This window comes from Pleurodeles waltl, chromosome 4_2, assembly GCF_031143425.1.
Source record: "Pleurodeles waltl isolate 20211129_DDA chromosome 4_2, aPleWal1.hap1.20221129, whole genome shotgun sequence".
Lineage (NCBI taxonomy): Eukaryota > Metazoa > Chordata > Amphibia > Caudata > Salamandridae > Pleurodeles > Pleurodeles waltl.
The window spans coordinates 920,236,118-920,262,682 of NC_090443.1; positions in this window are offsets into that span (position 1 = coordinate 920,236,118).

The window sequence follows — 26,565 nt, forward strand, 5'->3', positions numbered from 1 at the left end:
CAGAGCCTCCGCGGTCTTACTGCTCCCGCGGCGGATATCCTCCCACCTCTTGCGTCAGTGGGTGGCCCGTCTGTTGTGGACCCCCAGGGTCCGGACGTCCTTGGCGATGGCACGCCAAATGTCGACTTTCTGATGGGCGCTGACCTATGTGACACGTACAGGGAGAGAAAATAAAATATCAACATTTTCTGCATGCTCGATGTGAGTGTCCCCCCCATCCCCACCCTTGCCATGTGGCACGTGCTCTCATCTGTCGTTTGATACGTGCCTCATACGCTCCCCTCCGCACCTTCGTTCATTCACCCCACTCAACCCAGGCATTGCCCACAAAGCATGGTCCCAGTGTACTAACCTGTTGGTCTGGAGGACCGTAGAGTAGCGCATACTGGGGGAGGACCCCATCCACGAGTTTCTCCAATTCTTCAGAAGTGAAGGCAGGGGCCCTTTCCCCAGTCGCAGCAGCCATTGTCTCTTCCAGACCGAGGTCACAGCAGCACTTGCAGTATAGGTCCTCTCCTGTGGATGATCAGGTCTTGAGTGATTAAGCTGATAGAAAATGGCGGTCACGCCCGCGGCGGTACGTACCGCGGCGGTGCGTACCGCGACCGCCGGCGCACTTCGTCATTGGCTCCTGAAAACCATAGGGTTCTATGTTAACCAATGCGGCTTTGCACTGCGGTCTTCGACCGCCTACCGCCACGGAGTGCCACGCCAGCGCATTGACCTCACATCCCATTGTCACACTTCACAGGTCAGGCAGCCGCCATTTCAAGGGCCCACATGGCTTAATTTCTACTGCGTCACACAGGCCTAGGCCTTGCATTGCCACTCATACAAGCCATTCAATGCATAGCGAATCGTGTACTGTGCAAGCTGTGGGAACGTACCTGTGGTTTGCTTGACTCTGTGCTCCATGTTGTCCTTCCTAGGCCCCGTCCGCTGGGACATGCGAGGAGATGGAGGAATGTTCCTGTGTACAGACCGCTGGTGGACCTGTCCACAATGGAAGAAAGACATGTCATACTGACATTCAGGCTTGACCGAGCCACTATACAGGAACTGTGTGCCCAGCTGGAGCCAGACCTGATGTCACCCATTCCCCAACCCACAGGGATTCCCCCTCTGGTGCAGGTTCTGTCAGTACCCCATTTTTTGGCAAGTGGATCATTCCAAACAACAGTGGTCATTTCATCAGGGATGTCTCAGCCTATGTTTTCTAAGGTTTTGTCCAGAGTGTTGTCTGCCCTGATGAAATACATGCGGAGCTACATTGTTTTCCCTGAGGTGGGCGATTTGGCTACAGTGAAGGGTGATTTCTATGCCCTTGGACATATTCCCAACATCATTGGTGCCATTGATAGGACCCATGTGGCTTTGGTTCCCCCCAGTGAAAGTGAACAGGTGTACAGGAACAGAAAACGTTATCATTCTATGAATGTCCAGGTGGTCTGTTTGGCTGACCAGTACATCTTCCATGTAAATGCCAAGTTCCCTGGGTCAGCGCATGACGCGTACATCATGCGAAATAGCAGCATCCCTTATGTGATGGAACAGCTACAGAGACACTGTGTGTGGCTAATTGGTGACTCTGGTTACCCCAACCTGTCGTGGCTACTGACCCCAGTGAGGAATCCCCGGACCAGGGCAGAGGAACGGTACAATGAGGCCCATGGGCGGACTAGGAGGGTGATCGAGCGGACCTTCGGCCTCCTGAAGACAAGGTTTAGGTGCATGCATATGACAGGTGGATCCCTAATGTACTCACCGAAGAAGGTGTGCCAGATCATCGTGGCCTGCTGTATGCTTCACAACCTGGCTTTGCGACGCCAGGTGCCTTTCCTGCAGGAGGATGGTCCAGAGGGTGGTGTTGTGGCAGCTGTGAAGCCTGTGGAGAGTGAAGAGGAGGAAGACGACGGAGACGACACAGACAACAGGGACACAGTGATACAACAGTATTTTCAATAACACACAGGTACGAATCAACACCGCCATTTCACATGTACTTACAGTCTCCTGCCTCTCTACTGTCTGAGTTTCCCCCCAGTTTATGTTAACTGAGTTGTGACTTTCCCTTCCGTTTTCAGAGATGTGGGCCCCACTGCGTGACCTCTGCTTTGTTTGCCCATGGACTACAGCTGTGTGACAGTGGTATGTTGTCATCACAATGTAACTGAACATTTTGGCACCGTTATGTCTAATACATTTGTTCAAAAGACAAGCAGACTCCAGATAATTTTAGTGCAATAAGTGATTTTATTTAAGTGCTAAATTTAGGAAAATGCTTGAAAATCGGTGATGGGTGATGGTGGAGTAATGTCTATGGCAGAATCCAGATTTTCAGTCTCACAGGTGCATTGTCCATATGCCTGTGGAAGGATGGAGCAGGGGCAGTTCAAGGTTGGACAGGGTGACAATGTGGGACAGTGGGATGACATCAGGGGGTATCCTTTGTTGGCGGGGGTCTTGGCATCCTACTCTGTCTTCTTCCTAGATCTCAGGTACCGCTTGCGGGGTGGTTCTTCTTCTGCAGGAGGTGGGGTTCTGGTGGCCTGTTGTTGTGTGGGGGCCTCCTGTCCACTAGCGCCGGCGGAGGTGGTGGCCTGTTCTTGGTCCATGCTAGTGACAGGGGCCCTTTGTAGTGCCACATGGTCCCACAATGTGGTGACAATCTGGTTAAGAGCCACGACGGTGGTCCCCATTGCGGAACTAATGGCTCGGAGTTCTTCCCTGAACCCCATGTACTGTTCCTCCTGCAGTACCTGGATCTCCTGGAACCTGGCCAGTACCGTAGCCATTGTCTCCTGGGAGTGGTGGTATGCTCCCATGATGGAGGAGAGGGCCTCGTGGAGAGTGGGTTCCCTGGGCCTGTCCCCCCCCTGTCGCACAGCAGCCCTCCCAGTTCCCCTGTTTCCCTGGGCCTCTGTCCTCTGGACCGTGTGCCCACTACCACTGCCCCCAGGTCCCTGCTGTTGTTGGGGTGGTGGGTCAACCTGGGTGCCCTGTAGTGGTGGACACACCGCTGATTGACGTGTCCTGGAGACAGAGGCATGGGCCCGCTGGGTGGGAGCTGTGCTGGTGTTCCCAGAGGGGGGTAGGTCTGCTGTGGCCTGTGGCTGTGTGAGGGGAACCGACTGTCCCGAGGTCCCCGATGGGCCGGGCTGGTCATCAGGGTCCAGGGAGACAGAGCTGCTGTCATCACTGGGGGCCTCTTCTGGGGGTGGGATGGACATTTCTCGACCCTCCTGGGCGGTGTGGTGGCGTTCGGGTCCTGCAGGGGTATAAGAGTATGGTTATTGCTTCTGTGTGTGCCATAGTGTGCAATGTGTGGGTGGCCGTGTACCCCAGTGCTGGCATTCCCTTGTGGGGGCTGTTGTGACGGTGGCATGTGGGGGAGATGGGTATGTGCAGTGGGCATGCTTTGGTGATGGGTGTCCATGCTTTGTGGACGCATGCAGGGCTAGGTGTTGGGATGGGTGGGTTGTGATGGTGAGCCATTTGCAAGGAGTTGGTGTGAGGGGGGTGGGGGTGAGGGTGGGGGTATGATTTGGCATGCAGGTGGGGTGGGGGGAATGAAGTAGTGAAGATTTGACTTACCAGAGTCCATTCCTCCAGCTACTCCTGCGAGGCCCCCAGGATGCAGGATGTGCAAGACTTGCTCCTCCCATGCTGTAAATTCTGGGGGAGTAGGTGGGGGTCCGCCGCCAGTCTTCTGCACCGCGATGTTGTGCCTTGATACCATGGAACGCACCTTCCCCAGTAGGTCATTCCACCGCTTCCTGATATCGTCCTGATTTCGTGGATGCTGTCCCACAGCGTTGACCCTGTCCACTATTCTTTGCCATAGCTCCATCTTCCTGGCAATGGTCGTGTGCTGCACCTGTGTGCCGAAGAGCTGGGGCTCTACCTGAACTATTTCCTCCACCATGACCCTGAGTTCTGCGTCAGAAAACCTGGGGTGTCTTTGGGGTGCCATGGGGTGGTGTGGATGAGGTGTGGGGTGGTGTATGTGTTGTAGAGTGTAGTGAGTGTGGTGGTGTGTGGTGTTTTGTGCGTGGATGTGGTGTGGGTGATGTTGTGATTTGCCTCTGTGTGATGGTGTACTCTATTCTGTGCTGTCTCTCTCTGGCCTTCAGTCGCAATTGTGGTCGTAAGGGTTTGTGGGTGATGTGGGTGTGTGTTTTATATTGTAATGGGTGTGTGGGAGCGGTGTGTGTATGTGTCTCAGGTGTGTGTATTTTGAATTGTCCAATGTGGCTGTGTTTTGTAAAGGTGTGTGTATTTTGAGCACGGTGGTGTGTACCGCCAATGGAATACCGCGGTTGAAAGACCGCTGCGGGGATTTGTGGGTCGGAATAGCATGGGTGTATTTCTGTTGGCGTGACGGTGGAGGTTTGGTCGTCGCCAGTTTTTCGCTGGCCGTTGGTGTGGCGGACTTTTGTTGTTGTCGGGTTTTTGGCAGTTTGCCAGTTGCGGGTCAGAATGACCGTGGCGGTTTTCCGTGACCGCGGCGGTGTTATGGCGGTCTTCTGACCGGCGGTAAGTGCCTTTTACCGCCGAGGTCAGAATGACCCCCATAGTAGAGTTAGTTTAGGGAATATTCAAGAGAGCCCTCCAACCCGTCTATTTTAGAACAATTGGTAGGACAGCCTAACATATACAGATATGTGCTCGCACCATACATTTATGTCTCGGCTAAACTGGAAACATTTTGCAGAGGACCGTCCACTGACATTTTTCACAAGCATAGCACATTGTTGTGTCACTCTGAACATACATGACTCCTGGAACACATTAATCTATGACTACCTATATTCCTGCATCATGTTTGTCATCACATGTACATGACCATGCAACATACCACAGTGGCCAAGCCTTTGATGGACATGGGCAGTTGTGCCTGATAACCATTGCACCATGACACATGTGTTCGGTTTGGTGCACTTCAAAATCTTCTGGCACAACACAACTGGCTAAACACAGGGAACAAAGACAGGAATATGCTTTCTGTCTTACTGACGGTGCAGTCCTGCCCTTCTCATGGATGCAGGTTGGCGTAGACACACTACTCGCAGTCCTGACCTTAGTCATGACATGGTAAAGTAACCCCTATGGTGTCCCGTCATGCAATTGCTAACTAGGAAAAAGCAACCTATGAGGTGTACTTGCCAACAGTTCCACCAATCCAGGAGGTCCTGTTCATGGGAAATCAGGTCTGCCCACCGGTTCTTCAACTGATGGTCTGTGCCCTCCACACCAAAGATGTGTGTCAACTGAGACAGCACCTTGCCCCACCAGAGCTTCTGTAACTCTGCCTTGTACCCCAAAATGACATGCTCACCCATGGACACCATATTGGGGAGGTAGTGGCAGACCAGCCAAATGAACCCTCCCAGCTCATCAGCAGTCATTCTCTTTGCTCTTCCCTTCCCTGGCATGGTGCACCCAGACTCCGGTGCAAACAAAATCACCCAAACTACTCCCAACTTCCCCAACCAACTTATCGACTCCTGAAATCTACACCGACAATATACAGTAAATGAGAGCACAAAATGACCAAAAACACTACAAAAAAGACTCTAGGGACACAACACAGTCAGCAGACAGCTTAAAATATTCACATAAGGCCACTCATCACACCATCACAAGCACCACACAACCTCTCCCAAGCACAGACAAAATAAATGTAAAGGGAAAGTAAATTCACTTTTCCGTGTCTGCAGCAAGGAAGTTTAATTGCATCACTTCGTGGCCGTATGCATCATGTTTTGATATTGTCCGTCATTTTGTTTGACACATGATGGCCATGCATATCTTTTTGAAGGATGGCGATGCGTCATTTTTAGAATCTGCAATGGTTGAAAATGACCACATGCGTTGTTGTTTTTTATGCAAACGTGAAATATATTACTTCATGTATGTTGGTCTGTGTGATGCATGGGAGGAGTGATATTGAATGCAAGTGTGTATGTGTATGATACAGTATCCCACAAACATGTCTTCAAATGTGTACAATGTGTATACTGTTAGTGTACATATTTGAGTAAACTTGCATTGCTGGCCTTACACAACTCAGATTTTACATTTCCACTATTTGTTTCACCACACAGCTTCTGATAGATGGTGCATGTGTGAGACAGGTTCATGCACATGATACCTTTGACAACTGTATACCTAGGGATACTGGTGCCTTTGCCTGATATATCATCTGCTAACAATCATAGGTGTGTGAAAACCTATGGTGTGTACCAAGGGCCTGATATCATGATGTAAAGCAACATGTGTACATTACACAGTTCCTCATGCATGCAAGTATTTGGATATTGTGGACTAACATGTCATGTTTGGGATTTATGTGAAATGCTACTGAGTGGAATGTGTTCTTCCTGTGTGATCAATAATGCTTACTACAGTGATGTGTTTAGGTATTTAACTTCTACATACTTTGGAATCCTTCATGGATAATTGCAAACCATTGTGCAACCCTCTGCTCATATCAGTGTTTGACATGTTCCTCTATGTAGATACATGTGTACTGTATCTAAATGTTCAGATTTTATTTTTTTCTCAAACGTCATGCATATGTTGCATGTTTTTTTCTGCCTATGCGCGAAGTTACAGGCCACACCAAGCCTGGGCCACCTATGGAGGACACGTGGAAATTAATTTATTAACAACATTGTTAGCACAATTCCTCACTATGTAATTTTGAAAAGATTTCCCTTTCAGCAGACAATTGGCATAGCATGGCTGCTGTCAGACAGGGATGGAAGGTCACTCATCAGTGCATCAGAGGCATTTTAAATGCCATAACAACCACATTGGTGCTGATGTGCGCCTATGATCAAGGTGGCCCCCTCAGTACAGTACACTGTGCACATGCAGCAGGCCTGTGACTGTGTAGAGTGGACGGAGCCCCCTCTGGGATTTGATTAGCGGGGGTTGGCATCTTCAAGTTTAATTTTGGCACTGCAGTGCACAGTCAAGTGCAGAATTTCTACAGCACAACTGAATTCCCCTGCCTGATTGTGTACTAGGGACTTATATGTTGTTGGAGTTGGCCTTGGCCTATTATGTACTAGGGAGTTATAGGTAGTTGATGTTGGCCTTGCCCTATTATATACTAGGGACTAATGCCCATATTTATACTTTTTGACGCAAAACTGCGCCAACGCAGTTTTGCGTCAAAAATATTACCGTCGGCTAATGCCATTTCTTAGCACCGTGTGGGGGTCAAATTTATACTTTGACGCACGGCAGCGCAAGCCACAGGTGTGAGTCTTTTTTTTTTACTCAAACCACTGCGTCACGTCGTAAAGGAAAACAATGTTAACGCGGTGGAAATGACTGTGAGACGGTTTACGACACCGCAAACCGGATGTGCAGCGTCTTTTTACGCAATTGCGTCAAGAATCAACGCAAACACAGCAAATTGTGCAGAGGAGAGCCAAAATGGATCCCAGATGCTTGCACAGACCCCAGGAAGATGACAACAGACCAGGAACCAGCCAGGAGGACCCACACAAGACCCAGGACAGGGAGAAGAAGAAAAGAAAGTGTCGCTTCAGTAAAGAGGAACAAGAAATTCTGGTGAAAGAGGTGACGGAACACCAGCACAAACTGTTTGTCACCTCAAAGTTGCCAATCAGTAGGAGAGAGGCAATATGGCAACAAATTGTTGACAAGATAAACAGTGAGGCAGAAGTACGCAGAACAGTCATCGAGTGCAAGAAACGCTGACATGACTGCAAGCGCAGGACCAAAGAAAAGATGGCCAGGAACAGGAAGCCAACACTGGAGATTGGAAGTGGGAGTCCAGCACCACAGGAGCCCCTGGACCACATGGAGGAGATGGTTGCAGCCGTCATCCCTGAGGAGATCGTCACAGGGATTCAAGGACAGGACAACGCAGACTACCAGGAGACAACACACATGCAGGGTGAGTCACATGGGGAATTAAAATGCACTAATGTTAACTGCAACCGGGGGGTGGACATACTTACTACACAATGCATGTAAGTCATGATATTCAGGGAGTGGAATGGGTAAAGGGGCACGGCACAGGGGCATGGCCCGTACTGAAGAAACCTAGGGCACACCACTACACAACACCAACAACCTTTGCATGGGGTTATGCTGCCATGCCAAGGATGTTGCAAAGGTTAAGCCAGGCCAGGAGGGCAGGGTACAATGTAAAACTGGCAGCCCGTCACACGTCAGCCAGTATACTCCCTACATTAACTAGGTCCCAATTAACAACCTCTGGCTATACCTGCAAGTGGAATATAACATTGACAACAGTTTCCACTACCACCTCTGCTGTGTGTGCAGATCAAGTAGCTAACGGCAGTAACGTCCCCATGGATCAAACACACCCAAATTAGAGGGTTCAGGATAACAACGTTATCAATCCCCTGAAATCAAGACAAATGTTCCAGTCCTGTCAAATGTGATTGCCTAAAGTTGCCACAAACTTCACCCATTGTCATTAACATTAGGAGGTACACAGCACTAATGTCATACCCATGCTGCATTTGTCAGAGTCCACCCTGTGGCTGGGTCACTATAACTCCAATGACACCATGCAACAACCCAAATGTCATTCTGCTTAGGCAACAGCACTGAGGGGGAGGACACATGTAACTGTTCACAAAAATACACCAGCACAGTCAGTGGAGGAAATAGGACACTGCTACGACTATCAGTGCAATCCAATGTACCACACATTCCCCAACATCAGCAGTACACATTACCAATGCTGACATCCATATTGTGCCATAACAATGCTATACATAGTATATGCTACATCTCAACTACATATAGGTGGATGTGAAAGATCAGAGACTGGGGCAGGTCCAGATTATTAAGTGTGGTGCTGGTGTCATCAGAGCACCACAGCCAGTGAAAGGCCTCACCATGAGAATGGAAGTAGACAGAGGGTTGAGTAGGACAAGAAGGTGGCAATTCACAATTTGGCCAGAACCAACACCTAGAGGATATGATGCTGACAAGTCCACAAACTGACCACAATACATGTGACATGCAGGTGGGGCATAGGCCTGGGAGAATGCCAACGTGAAAGACAGGAACAATGAACAGGAACCAAGAGCACAATGTTAAAATAATCGGAAGCGAGGCATGTCACATTACAAAGCCCACAACACTGACACACTAATTGTACCGTATTTCATTGCAGACGACAATGAATCTCCTGCGGATATGCCTGTCCAGGACTACCCTGATGACATGGATGACGAGCTGACAAACATCAGCCAGCAGACCCTCCAAGAGGTCCTTGGAACCCTCCAGACCCCCCCCTACAGTCACAAGGAGGAGCACAGAACTAGCAGCCATCACAGAGGACCCACCCACAACACCAATTGTACAACCTGCCAGCTCCAACACAGCTGAGGACTCTGACGACACTGGCACCAGCTTTGAGAGAACTGTAGTTGGAGTACAGAGGGAGCTGGCCAAGGAGGTGCGGGTGAGGATGCAAAATATGGCAGCCAGCCTAAAGGGGGTGCGTTCGTGCATGATGTCAACTGAAGAACAGGCAGCAGCTATGCAAGGGCGAACAACTATCTTGCAGGAAGTAGAAAAAAGGTTGAAGGAAATCAGCACAGTCGTAATACAGTTGACCCAACACCTACAACAGCAATCCTGTCAACGCGTGCATGAATGCAACATTGAACCCCTCAGGGCCGACCTGGCTGCCTCCCACCGTGATGTGGCTGCTATTCTTAAGAACCAGCAGATCCTCCTTGCTGCAGTACTGCCCTTAAGACCCCCACAGTTAGCAGCTACCGGATGTCTGACTCCACGTCTTCAAACACTGAGGTGTGTGTTGCCCCTTCACAACTGCCACCACCAAGGGCAGAGGAGACTACACACTCATCAGAAGATGAAGACGTGGAACAGATCACCTTCACACATAAGAGCACCCGGTAGCACTAGTCCCTGCCACATGACCACGTATTACCAAGGTCCTGTGCTTTGTAACATGCCAGTCTTGCAACAACTGTACTCAAGCACTGTTCTGCAACCCACGGTTTATCTTGTCAGCCTGCACTGTGATTGTCTCTCACTAACTCATTGGGATCACAATGGAAGATGTCACAATAATGGACTCACAATCATGGACAATGTACATATAGCACTACAGCACTTTTAATATAAATCGCACTTACACTACCACTTTATCTCTGTGTAATGTGACACATCAACCGTGCGGTAGATCAGTGATGTTTGCCTCCTGTCAATGATTATAGATTGTCAATACAACTGCCCTGAAATAATGTAGGCTGATAACTATGCACAGTGGCCTGGATTGTACCATCATCTGCCCTTCCTGAGGGTTAATTCTGAGGGAAATAGAAACTATACAGTATGATGCTGTGTTGGACAGAATAACACTTCCTCAAGGGACGTCTAAGCCAGAAAGTACTGTCTTCAATTGTTGCTGAAAGTGAAAACATTTGTATTTGACATTTGCCACAATTTTAACCTAACACACACCAAACGGCATGAAGGGATGTGTATGAGTTTCCATACGAATAAGTAACCATGCTGAACATTGTAACAAATGATATGTGTGAGTTATGTACACTATACTACAAGAGAGCATATTACCACTCACCTTATAAGGATTTGCTTGGGCATCAGGCTGCAGGCAGACTTAACACAGTGTCCCCAATACCAAATCTGGTAGCACAGTATGTGACATTGAAAACATACATCACAAAATAACCACACTTTGGGATCCATAGTAACCGTGAGTGGTGGGTGCAATGAATGGCCGAATCTTAGATGAGTAGCTTTGGGGTAGCTGCCAATGTAACAGCTCAGTTGGGATATGGTTGCAGCATGGGCCACAAAAGCTAATACAAAAGAGACACTGTTCACTCATGGCAAGGCCCTGATCTACAAGCATTTGACACATACTGTAAAGGGTTACCTAGATATTTATTAAACAGTAAAAACAGAAGTTAAAACTAGGGGAAACACCTTAACTAACCTAATCTACTCTAACTACACATTACCCACAACTGTCCCTAACTAACCTAAGCTAAACTTACTTATCACATTTAACTAAATGATCTGAACATCAACACCCCACACCCCTTATAAGACGGTGCACATGGAGCACAACAGATACTAAACTAAACACATACTATCCTATACTAAACAAATATATATTTTTTTGTAAATTTTCTTTTGTAATTTTTTTTAAAAACCCCAACATTGCCCCCCACCCACCAACACACATAATAAAAAACTGTAGAAATATTCCGAAACCCCCACGCCCCCACCCACTACTACTAACTAAACTAACAATCTATACTAACCTAACACTAAGGGCCAGATGCAGGAAACACTTTGTGAGTCGCAAACGGAAAAATCTGCAGTTTGCGACTTGCAAATGCATGTTTCCAATACAGAAATGCATTTTGCGAGTCGGGACCGACTCGCAAAATGCATTTCAGAATCGCAAATAGGAAGGGGTGTTCCCTTCCTATTTGCGATTCGTAGTGGTATGCAATACCATTTGCGACCGCATATGCGGTCGCAAATGGTGTCGCAGTTACCATCCACTTGAAGTGGATGGTAACCCACTCGCCAATTGGAAGGGGTCCCTATGGGACCCCTTCCCCTTTGTGAATGGACCCAAAACTATTTTTTCAGGGCAGGTAGTGGGACCACAACCTGCCCTGAAAAAATACCGAAACTAAAGGTTTCGGTTTTTTTTTGTAAGTGCAGCTCGTTTTCCTTTAAGGAAAACGGGCTACACTTAAAAAAAAAAAAAAATGCTTTATTTAAAAGCAGTCCCGAACATGGAGGTCTGCTGACTACAGCAGGCCTCCATGTTTGTGAGTGCCTATAGTCGGTATGGGGCCGCAATTTGCGACCCACCTCATTAATATTAATGAGGTGGGTCTCTGCGACTGAGACACCGTTCTGCATTGCAAATTGCGACTTGCAATTTGCGAGTTGGAAGGACTCGCAAATTGCAAGTCGCAATTTGCAATTTTCCTACATCTGGCCCTAAGTCCCCTAAACCCACAAAGTTTAAGAACCAGGAAAGAGGAGGGAGGGGAGGGAATCATGTCCGCGTTGATGCCTACAGGTTGGCCCTCCTCAGAGTCTTTTTAATGGCACGCACCCGCCGGTTGACCTGTGCCACCTCCTGCTGCAGTCTGGTCATCTTTAGTAGGACACGGTCCAAGTTCCTTTGCATCTCTGCAAAAGCTGCAGGGTCTATGGCTGCAGCAGGGGCTGTCTGGGTGCCAGCCGAGGAAGTATGGGCCCTTGTCGATACAATGTCTGTAGCCTGCGGGGCAGGTGGTGCTGTGACTGCTCCTGTAGCTGTTGCAGTTGATGGTCCCGCAAAGTTCCCAGCTGCTGTTCGTGCCACCTGGGTGGTAGTGGTGGTGCTGGTGGTGGTGGCTGTGGTAGACACGGAAGGTCCCCCTTGTGCAAATGCTCTCCACGCTCCGGAGGCTCTTCATGGCAATATCTTCTTGCCATGTTGCGGTACCCAGACTCAACATCAAGAATGTGGCGGTATCACATTGCCCGGCGTTGAAACCCCCGAATCTGGATGGGAGTCATATTTGCAGCTGTTAAGACAAATAGAAAACCAAACATTAGGTACTGCATTGTGTGAAATGGCTCAAGAAGTAAATCAGACATTACATCTAATGTATCTGTAACAGCCCATAGCATCATACAGATCACTGACGGTCCCTGAGGAAGTACATGGCAAGCCAGCCTACAAATGTCCTATCATCAAATAGCACATCCAAACCCTACAAGATGGGTAACAACTGGAATGATTTTGGCATCATAGTTCTGCCAGTTGTCAGGTAAAAATCATGCTGCATATCCTCCACCACTGCCAGGCCAACAAATTTCTATGTACTGAATGGCAATCTAGGGCCACAAGATCTGTGAGTTGTAAATGGACTTGCCACTATAGAAAGCATGTGCTAATCATGAGTGGGTATCCTAGGTTTGGACAAGTGATTTACTGATTTACATGTCTGTGTACCAAACTTGGATCATCAGTCCTAGGTACACTATTCACAACCCTACGCCTGTGTTTGAGGGGGGGGGTGGACAATCAACTAATAATTTCTAACAACAAGGACACCCAGGAAGCTTTGGAAAGATGTACATGCTTTTGGCCAGCAAACCACAGGTAAGGAGGAACTCAAAATAGGATACACCCAAACCTTGGACAATCCCATCAACACTTATCTTTGGAAATACAGACCTTTGTCCACATCATTTACTACCAGTAAGCCATCACTTACAACAAACAGATAGATGCAAGCACGCCTCTGGCCATGAGCTGCATGCACACCTAGGCCATTGTACTCAAGTGCCTCATACTCGTAGCACTACATGTGGAGCTACATGCTGCTAGGAAGTTTAACATACAGTCAAACATGTTCATTAGTGAATAGGGAAGCTGAAGTCTGTGGCTAAGACTTTGGCATCCCTATACTGGGAGAATCAGGGTCTGACTGGCTGACTAATTCACTAATATGGTCCTCTGCCACTTTTTCAGATTCAAGTTTCATCCACATGTTCCCCCCTTATTCACATTGCAGTGCCTACAGGACTGACCTAGAATCTCAAAATATGACAATACGATAAGGATTGGCCAACTCAAAGATGGTGATAAAATTATATTCCACTCATGGAACAAAACAAATGATTGACCAGCGCATCACACCTTGCTATGTGTCCAACACACAGGAGTCAATCACACATCATCAGCAAACACAACACATAACAGAATTATCAACACTTACTGGAGATGTCTGGGTCCGCAAATCGAGCCACCTCTCCAATAGTGTAGGGTGCCGTCCATCTGTAAGGCATGGAAGGGAGAAATGTGCTCAATGTCTGTGCACTGTACAACAATTCAAAATACAAATACCTTGTATAATATGGACTCAGAAAGTAAAGCCTCTCAGACATGATGATACTGCATCCTACATACCACTGCAAACATGTACAGACCCGGGGACTCCAGTGAATGATACACACATATCTGCACACATGCAGTGGCCCTAACTATCATGTGGTGGCAAACATGCTCCTTCATTAGTGAGCAGACAAAATCATGGAGTGTATTCCTCTCATCATGTGTATCCATGAGAGACATCCAAAGCCACTTTCTGTGAGGACTGCAATACCAGTCACCCAGACATTGTGACTAAGACCAATTTTAGACACACACGTACAATGTACAGAGGGCCAGGGTCAGTTGTTACCTCTCAATTTGAATCATTTTCATCAATTGATGTGCCACAGCTATGGTGAGTTGCACCAACCATAGAGATATAAACCCATGTGCATACCTTTTGCCAGCCATCCCTAATTGAAATGTGGCACTACAAACTCCAAATATCAGTCTAAGATGTTAGCTGAGTGCAGCTATAACTTGTTACGTATGTGTACAAATCCAGTTCAGACATGTATCCAAAAATAATGGAGGGACACAATATTTCTGAAAATTTTCGGGATTTCCATGATCTGTTTCCTGACACACTCACTGACCACACATGAAACATATGTTTGCGCCACATTGCCATCATCAATTGATGTGAATGCTGCACTAATTTTCAGGCTCCTGTTGTGTTTATAAAGTTAGTGTTGCTGTTGCGTCAACAAATGACCGTAATGTGTCGGAAATTTCTACACCTCACAGGCAACTGTGGCCCATATCTAAACATATTTTGCACCACATTTGTGTTGCTGTTTGACACAAATGCGGCACAACCTTACTAAATACAAATGTATTTTGTAAGTTTGCACCGCTCTTGCTTCAAAACAGTTTGCAATTGCGGTGCTAACAAAGTAGAAATATGGCCCTGTATGTTTCACTAGCATTCCACATGTTCAAAAACAATGCCGGCAAATTATGAAAAAATCAGCTACAGTCACTACAGAGCATTTAAACGTGCACATTACCCTGATTTGTACTCACCAACAGGGCCACCAATCACAATACCCAGGTGGTCCAGCAGATCTTGCTCCCTGGATACAAGGTCAGCCCAGCGGTGCTTCAGCTGGTGGTCGTTTCGTAGTGTGTTGTATATCCTCTGCAGATGGTGCAACACCTTTGCCCACCGGAGCCTCCGTGCCTCTGTGTAATAACCTTGGATCACACGACCACCTGCCTCAATCATCAGGGGTAGGAAATGGCACACCAGACAAATTAACCCACCCAGCTCCTACTCTCCCATCCTGCCAAGACGAGGCCTACCCAACATTATCTCAGAAAAATAAAGAGGGGATAAATGTGAAAAAAGACGAATAGAGAGAAAGTAGGACAGGAAAAATGCAAAAAACTACAAACACAGCCCAACTATACCCAAACTACCACTACCCACAACAGACTCCCAACACAACAAAGACAAATGTTGACAACACAAATGACCACAAAAACACTCAGACAGGATACCACAGACAGTTATTATACACAAAAAGACAATTTAAAGACCACACTGGAGACAAAATCACAAAATGCACAGAGTGACAATTCTAGACACAGCCACACAGTAAGGAAATATCACAGACTGCAAAGTGAAAGTGAAGGTACACCCACTGTACCAATTCTGTAAACAGGATATCCTATTGCATCACTTCCCGCCTCAAATGCGGTGCGTTTTTATTGTTATCCGTCAAAATATTATGACGCTTACAGTCTGTGTGCCTTTTTTTTTTTACGCACATGAGTAGAATTAACCCCGCATCCATATGGTTAAAAAATGTTTCAAACGTAACCAATTTCCGGGAGTACAGTGTGGGAAATACCGCTCAGGGCCAAGGGATGTTTCAGGGTATTGTGCGTCATATTTCGAAGCATACGTGTCATTTTTAGATGCATGTGCATTATTTTTTGACGCGTATGCGTCAACATTTCTGACATAAACTGGGTTTGGGTAATTTTTCCATTTTAATGGTACATGACAGTTGTGACAATACAGAGATAGGCTGATTGCACCCACTTTGGGCATTACGGTGTATGGGCACATGTGACAGATCATACTACTGCGGACCATGATCCGCTACTTGGTGTACAGGATTTTCAGATGGCCAAACGTGTGGGCTACAAATATGTATTACCCAATTTGGGCATGTTTGGCGTCAAGAGAGGATAGCAAGGCGACGCACATAAGTACAATAACTCAATGCCTATGGGTCAATGTGTGTGATTTGGCTAATACTATTGTTGTTGACCCACTGTGTGACCATCACAAGATGCATTGTAGCACATATGCTTGTATTCATGTGGAGTCAATGTGTACAACCCTCAGATGCAAGTCAGTGTGGAAATTAGAGAGGACATGTGTTAGTCATACATGTAGCAACAACTACTGTGTGCACTTTCTAGTTTTTTTGTAAAATAAACACCACAAATGACAAAGCATGCACTGGATACATAGCAGACGGTTGTTCATGTCAATGGTCCAAAACTTGGCCATCACATGTCCTGGAATGTTGGATACTACTTCCTGGGCACTTGTTTGTTAACCCACCATGAGTCAGGCACGGGTACATACTATGTGGGTACTGTGTATGTGACACGGAGAACCAAAGTTAAACCACATTTGTAATGTTACGCCACAGTTGAGGTGATGTAACTGAGCCATGTCTCTCCTGTGGCAGTGGAGGACCAGCAGACCAACCAGCACGTGTTCACATATTTCCAGTGGTCAAATGCACAAAGGTGTCTGGTTCATGTGTGGGGTCCAATGTTTAGCCTGTATAATTATTGGGATCTATGTTGTCACAGTTACGTGCAGGTCTAGTCATGAGTCTGTGGCTACATTTCCTGTATCTACAAAGTATCCTTCGCAGATCAAGCCAATGAGGATTTGAGAACACACATGGGGATGGTCCAACCCTGTCACTGCCGATGTGTTATGAGACTGTCAACAGGGCAACCTTGGTGTGCTGATACAGTTAATATCTCAGGATTATTGTACCAGCAGGTGTCATCACAACATTTGTAAACAGGTTGGCCTCAAAAATTCCCACTGCATCTGGAAACATCATTGCCTCTGTGCTGATTAATCTCACAGCTATTCACCACGCACGCCCCATCAATATGTTGGGAGCAATGTGAATCAGCGTGTGGACTGTCAGGGTCCTAACATGTATAGACATTTCATGCACATTATCTGACGCTGTTGGTTCTGCTGGAGGCACCATACCCAATCCCTGCATACAGCCATGGTACACTGTCACAATTTGTCACTCATGCATACATGAGACCCAGACACGGGAAAGGCCATGATTCGGGTATTTGGAGACAAGTTCCCACCCATGGTACGAAAAATAAACTGATTATGCTATACAATGTATTTGAGTATGCATTGTAGACCCACCTGACACAATACCCCAGGAGGAATATGAGGGTTGGGAAAGCAACTATGATACAAATGTAGCCACAAGGAACCTTCAGGGTAGCGCAAAGACAGGAGCCAATCAGGCTAACAGTATGCAGGGTCAATCAGGATCCAGACATTTCACAAGGTAAATACACAGTGGTCAGACTGAGACTCGTCAAAGGAGGAACAAGACAGTTGAAATGGAAAACTGTGTTTGTCCTGTGTTTTGGAATGTAAGACATTAACCCAAGGGCTGTGTTACACAGCTGAGTTAAACGGCAAGGCATAACAGTGTTATAGATAAAATGGCAGCTTCTATGCTGTTCCAAGCATCTGCAAGGGCAGTGCATGTTCAAATGGCTGGTCTACATGGAGGTGCTCAAAGGGGTGTGCAGCATCAGTCTCTCACAAGTCCTGTAAGTGAGATTCAAGTTCAAAGGGCCAACAGTACCTTTCACAGGGGAATCACTGTACAAGTGATAACAGGGCTTAGAAACTACAAGCCAGTGCATTATTTAACGTGACGTCCATGCAGACAGAAGTACAATGACTATGGCATACCATACTAAAGGGGGAAGCACACTGGATTTAGATTGTGAGTCTGGGAGTGTGTAGAGGAGGGATTATCTGGGTACACATATTACCATTCCAGGGACCTCTGAAGACGGGTGGGGTGAGAACGGGAACATGGGTGTGTCAGGACTTAGGACATGGGCTGGCATGTGCAGGGGATGTCATGTGAGCAATGCTTGTCATACCTGGGGCACTTGTGCTACGACTTTGCTACTTATATAGAAATCTAGTCACACATTGTCCTTGCAAAGATAGGTGATGTAACAGGTACTGCTGTCAAGGGTCTGGTCAATCATTCCTGTTACTAATGTAATAGCACATCCACTGTCTCATGTATGATGCATTTATTTCCATTATTGACTGATGGTGTCTTAGTTGTGTGCCATATGCTGCAATGAACCATGTTGCCAACATGTATGCATGAAATAGGTGTGGTCCTCGGCTATTGTCCTTCAAATGTGACATGTAGAGGATATATGTCATTTACAGTGTGAGTGAATGTGGCTGTACATTCAGACGCATCTAACTAGTTTAGCAATGTTCTGTGTCCTAATCGGTATTTCAGCAATACTCCATGAGGCTACACTCTGAAGCTGTTAGTTAGAGATAATGTTATGCATAAATGATTTTCCAGACCATGATATGGTGATTAGTATAGGTGTTTATTTACATATGGTAAGACAGTGGTGATGGGTGAGTAGGGTCAAAAGAAATTTTGTCAAATATGTTGTCTCCAATGCAATCCTGCAGCTGTGTTTGGATGGTGCCCCTCATGTTGATGGCCAGGATCCTCCTCTTCCTCCTCTTCAGGCATTTGTGGGTCAGGTTCATATAGGGGAATGTTCCTTCTTACACATATGTTGTGCAGGATGGCACAGGTCAAAATTAATTTGCACACCATTTCTGGTGAGTATAGGAGGCTGCCTCCGGTGATGTCTAGGCACCTGAATCTTGACTTCAGGATGCCAAAGGTCCTCTCGACTATGGTGCGTGTCCTCCTATGTGCCTCATTATAGGCACGCTCTGATGCAGTGCTTGGGTTGCCAAATGGTGTCATAATCCGTGGCTGGATCCCATACCCCTGATCAGCTGAAAGAGAAAATGAGTGAGAACATGTTGATGTAGCTTGCCCCATAAATATCACCTTGCATGGCAGTAGTTCTCTTGTGTTGTCTGTGACTCATTGGTGTTTGAGTTATTGTGTTGAGTCCTAGGCTTCTAGTATGTACCATCAGCATTGGGTTGTTTCCTTATCTGAACGGGTGTTTGGCTGTTGACCGGATGTCAACAGTATTTTTGGAGAGTTGCAGTAGAGTGTGTACTCCCTTGCATTGTGACCTGTGATACAGGTGTCCCTGTGTCTTAACTGGGAGTGAGATGATAGTTCCATACACAGAATCAATTCGACAGTGGTGGTAACACGGTTGCATCTATGTACCCTGGACATCCCATACAATTTGACATATGCAATAGATTAATTTAACCATCAGTGAGACCCTTAGATTTTGCAAGGTGACAATGTGCAAAACATCTCCGTACGTTGTGAGCACTGATGTGTTAACAATTGACTATACACTAGTTTCACATGTGTGACAAGTTCACTGCACACCTATTTCTCTGCCCTTGCAAAGTCGACTCAGGTTGTTACGTGTTCCTATACTAGTGAACATGTTCAGGTTCCGATGGCTAACTTGGTTGTTAGGTTGTCATTAAGAGTTTCAGAAGGTCCGTATGGCAGTACATCTGTTGTGTGTGTGTGTTAATTTGTCGCTATGCGTATGTGTAGGAATGTGCACTTTCAATATTGTCCCATCAAGATGTGTTCTTCGCACAGTCCACTTGCTTCTTGGTAGTGGGCAATGTGAGAGCGGGAGTGATGTGAGATATTGGAACGGCCTCAATGATTGCACGTGACCTTCATTGTAGTCATCATCATGCTATGTGTGTCATGGTGTTTGACCTGCAGCAAAAAACATTACACACCCCTTACACAGTACATTTTGATTTGAAGGGTGTTGGATTGAGTGTTATTGATGTGATATTGAAAGTTTAATCTTCCCAGATGTACTACCAGTTGGGGCCATGTGTTTGTCATTGTGTTGTTTTTAAATTGTTCCCTTGTGTCTGTGGAGTGGCATCAGTTGTTATTTGGAACGGTCATTTGTCCCTAGGTGTGTCTCCCATTGGGTGAAGATATCAAACATGCCTAGCAGTGTCACAACCTCAGTGTGTTTCTGTCCACATGTCGATGTCGTGGTATATGTGTTGTGTGTCCTAGAGGGTTGCTGTGCTGTGTGTACATAGGTATGTTTCTGTACTTACCAACAAGTAGTCCATTTCCATATCGTCCATCCTGGAAGTGTTGATTGATGGTGCAGTGACGGAAGATGAATGAATCATATACACTCCCAGGATACTTTGCCACAATGTTGGTGATCAATTCCCAGTGATCAACAATGGCCTGCACATTGATGGAGTGTGTGTGCGTCCTGTTGCGGTATAGATGTTCGGTTGCAACAGGTGGCACAATGCGGGCATGTGTGCAGTCAATGGCACCAAGGACGTGTGGGAAGCCATTAATTAGGTAAAACCCCTGTTTTGTCTCCTGCTGCTTCTGCTGTGTGTTGGGGAAGGAGATGTGGCGTGGTGTGAGTGAGATGATGGCATCCAGTACCTTGGGTAGGAAGGCGGAGAATGATGGCTGTGAGATCCCAGCAACCAGGGCGTCAGTGGTTTGAAAGGAGCCACTTGCCAACATGTGTAGTACAGCTAGCAGCTTGGTTTCTGGTGGAATGGTGCGGAGTGTCTGCAAGCTGGTTGCCAACTGTGGCTCAATGTTGTGCAGCAGCTGCTGAATGGCTTGCCAGTTCAGCCTGTACCTCTGAATGATGTATTGTTGGTCGGAGTCCCATAAGGGTTGTCCTGGTGCGGAATATCCTCTCCTGCCTTCTTCGTTGCCTCTGGGGTCCCTGCTGGTGTTGTGGAAGCTGCTGCTGTTGCTCCTGTGCTCTGCGTCTGCGTGCATGCTGGATGAAAAGCACCTCCATGTCTTCCTTTTGGAGCTCAGCTGTTGCTTCTGTGTGGTTTCATTAAATATAGGTGTGTTTGCCCCATTTTAATGCCTGTCCAGGCATTATTTTTTTACGCAAATCGGGTTGTGCAGCATTTTCCGACTCCGCCTCCCATCCGTGCGTCATTTTTGCGCGGTAGCATAAATAAGGCTCACGGGTGTTTAAGTCATTTTTTGGACGGGAACGCCTACCTTGCATGTCATTAACGCAAGGCGGTTTCCCGCATCCAGAAAATGACGCACACGGTGGGATTTTGGCGTTCGCGGGCTCGGGTGTCAATGTTTAAATTCGGCACAAACAGAGTATAAATATGCCCCTTAGAGTTTGCTGATGTTGGCCTTGGCCTATTATGTCCTAGGGAGTTATAGGTTGTTGGTGTTGGCCTCACCCTATTATGTTCTAGGGACTTGCAGTTTGTTGATGTAGGCCCTGGCCCATTGTCTGCTAGGGAGGTACAGGTTGTTGGTGTTGGCCTTGCCCTATTATGCACTAGGGACTTACAGTTTGTTAATGTTGGCCTTGGCCTATTATGTACTACGGAATTATAGGTTGTCGGGGTGGCCTTGGCCTATTATGTATTAGGGAGTTATAGGTTGTAGGTGTTGGCCTTGCCCTATTATGTACTTGGGACTTATAGTGTGTTAATGTTAGCCTTGGTCTATTATGTACTAGGGACTTAAAGGTTGTTGGTGTTGGCCTTGCCCTATTATGTACTAGGTTCTTACAGGTTGTTGATGTCAGCCTTCACCTGTTATGTACCAGGGACTTACAGGTTGGTTGTGTTGGGCTTGTCTTATCATGTACTAGGGATTACATGACTATGTTTGATTAATTGATATTTGTTCCTCTTATGAATTACTAGGTCATTGGTAGATATTGGAACAGGGTCATGTCTACAGTCCCAGGGTAAAGATAGTGTGAGTTGCCACTTTCATCAGTCACACTTTTTTGTGCTGGCTAAGCACACAGGTGTACTTGATGGCAACGTAACTGGGATATTTACTGTTATACACAATGTGTGTGAAAATGTGTCTGGCCTTACATAGCTAAAATGTTGTTTTATACATTGAGTATTTGACATTGTGTGATCATTCACATACATTGAAGCCAGCTTGTGTGATGTAGGTTTCTAGGTCAATGTTGCTGGCACAGTTTCTACAGATTTTCCTTGTTACTCATATTCCTTTTCCTCGATGACCCGTCCTTCATGCACGTCATTAGAAATGGGGTCTCTAGTTGGCAGAGGTATACACCCTTCTCCAAGTAGGGACCACAGTCCTAGTCAGGGTAAATCACACACAATCCAAATTATCCTGTGCCCACCCTCTGGTAGCTTGGCACTGAGCCGTCAGGCTTAACTTAGAAGGCAATGTCTTAAGTATTTGTGCAATAAATCATACAGTAACACAGTGAAAACACCACAAAAATACACTACACAGGTTTAGAAACATAGATAATATTGATGTGAATAAAATAAAGTAAACATGACAAAGATCCAATAAGCACAAGTTGAAATATTACTTTTAAAAAGTTTAAAAGAGGCTTAATCCTTAAAATAAACAGTTGTTTCTTTTTTATACACAGTACCTGGTATGCATCAAAAGTAATGATACAAGGAGGCCGCAGAGGAGGAGATGCATTGAAAAATAGGGTGTGCGTCGCATTTGTATTTGAAATACCATTTCCATGGTTTGCAAGATGAGAGGACTGACCCCCACACATCTCTCAACACCAGTCACAGCACTTGTGTTGTGTCTGATTTACCTCCACGTATTGGCTGGCAAAGTAAGGTAAAGCTGTTCTTCCACATTTGTTTGTTTGACATAAACACCCTCACAAACCTTCATTCACCATTCTTTGTCACATACCTTATAATTGTGTTTAGATTGTGTGAATACTCCTCAGAGCTATGAGTAGAACATGCAGGTTTTGACATATCTGTGTCCTTATTAACACATACACTTTGTCAAGGGTTTGTGACTTGTTTTGATATTGCTTGACATGCATGCAAGACACAAATTGGATAGAGTCTGACAGGCCAAGGCATTCAAAGTTTTGTTCCTCTATACTAAATTCTCTATTAGTCATACATGTGTGTGCCACTAACTTACTACCTGTGATTGTGACATTCAAACATTGATTTGCTACATAGAAGACACTGACCCATTGTTGTTGGTACTGACTACTCTCATCCTACCTAGGACATACATCTGAACAGCAGTCTTCACATGTTTTTTCTGTGTGGCAGCTGTCAAATGTCAACCAGACACGCTTGTGTGAAATGTGTATTGCAATGTAAACTATTTGTACAACAGGCTATGTAGACATTTCACTCACACATTCATTTTTAGGTGCATTGTGTGTAGTTGTTTGTTGTCCCTGATTGTGTTCCTATTTGTTTTCCAACTTGTGGGGCCTAGTAATGCTTTTCAAGATGTGGGTGAGTTGATGAGGTTTGTGATGGTAAAATGAAGTACTCCAAGACAAATCTGTGTTGAAGTGATTTATCAACAAATTAGTGCTCAATGATGATTAAAGTACAGTCTCTATGTGAAGAGGTTGTGCATAATATTGTCCATTCTGAGTGCTCCAGCAGCAGAGTTTTGTTCTTCCCCATCCTCCAGCCGTGCATCATCGTCCTCATCCTCCTTCATGGGGACCTCGACCTGTTCCTCCCAAGGGACATTGGTGCGAACGCAGATGTTGTGCAAAATTGCACAAACTGGTATTATTTTGCATATAATAGTATTCCTCCAGATACAAATAGACACCTGAACCTGGATTTCAGGATGCCAAATGTCCTCTCCACCACACTTCTGTTTGGTTTGTGTATGTCATTGTCAGCCTTTTCTGCATCTGTATGTGGGTTTCTATATGGCGTCATGACCCATGGCTGGATGCCGTAACCTTGGTCCACTGCAATGGAAGGTGAGACACAGTGTCAGAATTGCATTTGTGTTCCTTTCTAACTGGCCTGGCACAGTATTTGTCATTGGAGTGGAGATTCTGACTTCCATCTGGCATTGTGTATGTTCCTTTTGCATTCATTGTTGTATTGGTGTGGTGATGCACTTTCCAGTCATGGGTTGTGCCTCAATAGCATAGTGATTGTGGGATTTGTCTGTCATGACAGTTCGCACATGCAGGATATGTGTGATGTTGAAAATCATTGTTTCTTAGTCCCACAACTTTGCACATGTGCCATGTGTGATACATTTGTACCTATTTTGTGGCTTGTGTGCCATGAGACGGGTGTTGTGCACTGTGTGCTGCATGTGAACCCCCCTCCATAGACATGGTACACCTCCCTTGCACACCGAGCTGTTGTCGCAATTTCCTGGGTAGCATGCATGTGTGTATGTAGAGATAATGCAAATTGTGGCATAGTAGCTTGAGATGAATTGACGTGTATGTGACAAGTTAGCAAACACCTTTGGCACAGGACAGGGCATGAGGTACTCTTCTGCACTGCCCTGCATCACCGGTAAAGGACAACAATGTTCCATGTCTTTTTTTTATGGTGGCAGGCAGTAGTTCAGCTGCCAAAGTCCCCTGTAGCACGCTTGTTGCATGGTTGAAAGATTACTATTTTGTGGGTTTGTTTGTTTCAGTGCAGTAAGGTGTCCCTTCCTACACATGATCAATCAATGATGGCAATTTCCTATTATAATGTGTGCTGCACTATATATCACACATAGGAAAAGTATACACAATGGGAGTATCAGATATTTGGCTTGAGAGGACAATGGTCATGGCACCCCTGGGGTGGCATTATTTGATAGTGCTGCCTCAGGTTTCAAGGTTTTAGTAAATGTGGGGCAGTGCCAATATACAAGTTGTTTGAAGGTGGCGTGCCCAATGCAAAACCTATTGCTGACCACTTCCACACTAAGCAATAGGTGTGAAGGTGCCTTATATCCAATGCAGCATCAGAACGCAAGTAGTGGCATGACACCGTCTTTTAAATGCACAGAGGGCATAGCTGCACCAGGACATCATTAAATATGACAGTCCGGTGGTGCAATGGACTTGTACATATGGCCATATGTGAGGGTGATGTGCATTGAATGTGACAAGTGATGCATTTTGCATATGTGTTGTTCTACAGTTATCTGTGTTTCCCTGCCCATGTGTGTGGAGTGTGGTGTATGTATTGTTTGTCCAACATGTTTAGTATGTTGTGTGTGTCATATTGTGTATTTTGCTTACCTACCAGTAGGCCATTGACATATTGTCCTTCCTGGAGACATTGGTTTATTATTGAGTGTCAGAAGATGTAGGCATCATGCACGCTGCTTGGATATTTAGCAAGGATGTTGGTGAAGATCCCACGGTGGTCCACAATGGCGTGCACATTTATCAAGTGTTTGTGTTTCCTGTTCCTAAAAAGGTGTTCCATTGCAGCAGGAGGGATAAGTTGGACATGTGTGCAGTCCATTGCACCCAGCACATGCGGGAACCCAGCAATTTGGTGGAATCTTTATTTTGTCTCCTGCTGCAGTTGCTGGGTGTTGGGGAATAGGATGTAGTGAGGAGTGAGGCAGATGATGGCGTCCACTACCATAGGGAGGAAGGGAGCAAATGATGGTTGGGAGATACCATCCACTTGTGCTGCAGTGGTTTAAAATAAGCCAGAGGCCAGCATGTGGAGCACGGTCAGGAGCTTGGTCATGGGTGGTATGATTGTAGGACTTTCCACTCTGACCGTGATGTCAGGAGCAATGTGGTGGAGCAGCCATACAATGGACTCCCGCTTGAGGTGGTAGAGTCTGATGACATGGTAGAAGCATCAGAAAATCATAGGCAGGAACTCATCAGGAAAGATAAAAGAAAAATGTATTTTAACATGACACAGAGACTATGACTTGCAGAGCCAAGTTTAAGAGCCAGAATTGTGGAAGTCCAGTACAATCTTTTATGCATGAAAACCACAAAGGCGTGAAAATACATCATCCAATCAGAACAACAGATAAGTAATTTTTTCATCAAGTACATGGTGTGATTGTGATCAGGAAATGCATGGTGTTACACATATATTACGCAACTATCCAATCACAGTAGAACAACATTTTGTGATTGCAGCGTGATACAAGAAGACCACAAGCGTGACCTTCACATTACTCAGACAATTGGGACTTTTGAAAGCATCACCAAACCAGTTTCTTCATAGCCTCTTCTCAGACTTATGTGGACATCCAGATGTCTGTCTGTTGCTGGGCGAAAGGAAAGCCTAGTCTAGGTATGTGGTGGGAAAGGCTTTCACCTCTGTGTACAACCAAATCCTTCTGGAAGAAGAAAGATATATTGAAGCATGACATAAATCTGTACATAGAAATAACATTTCTCTCCCTCTCGTCACTGCTTCACACTAGCAACATAAACTTCTCTAAATATACTTGAGTAATAATATGCAGTAATAAATTTAGAAAACACATTACCATCAATGTTAATAGCCAACCATCATTGTATAGTCAAGTGAATAACCAATGCATCAAGTCCTTCTCTTACAGTGT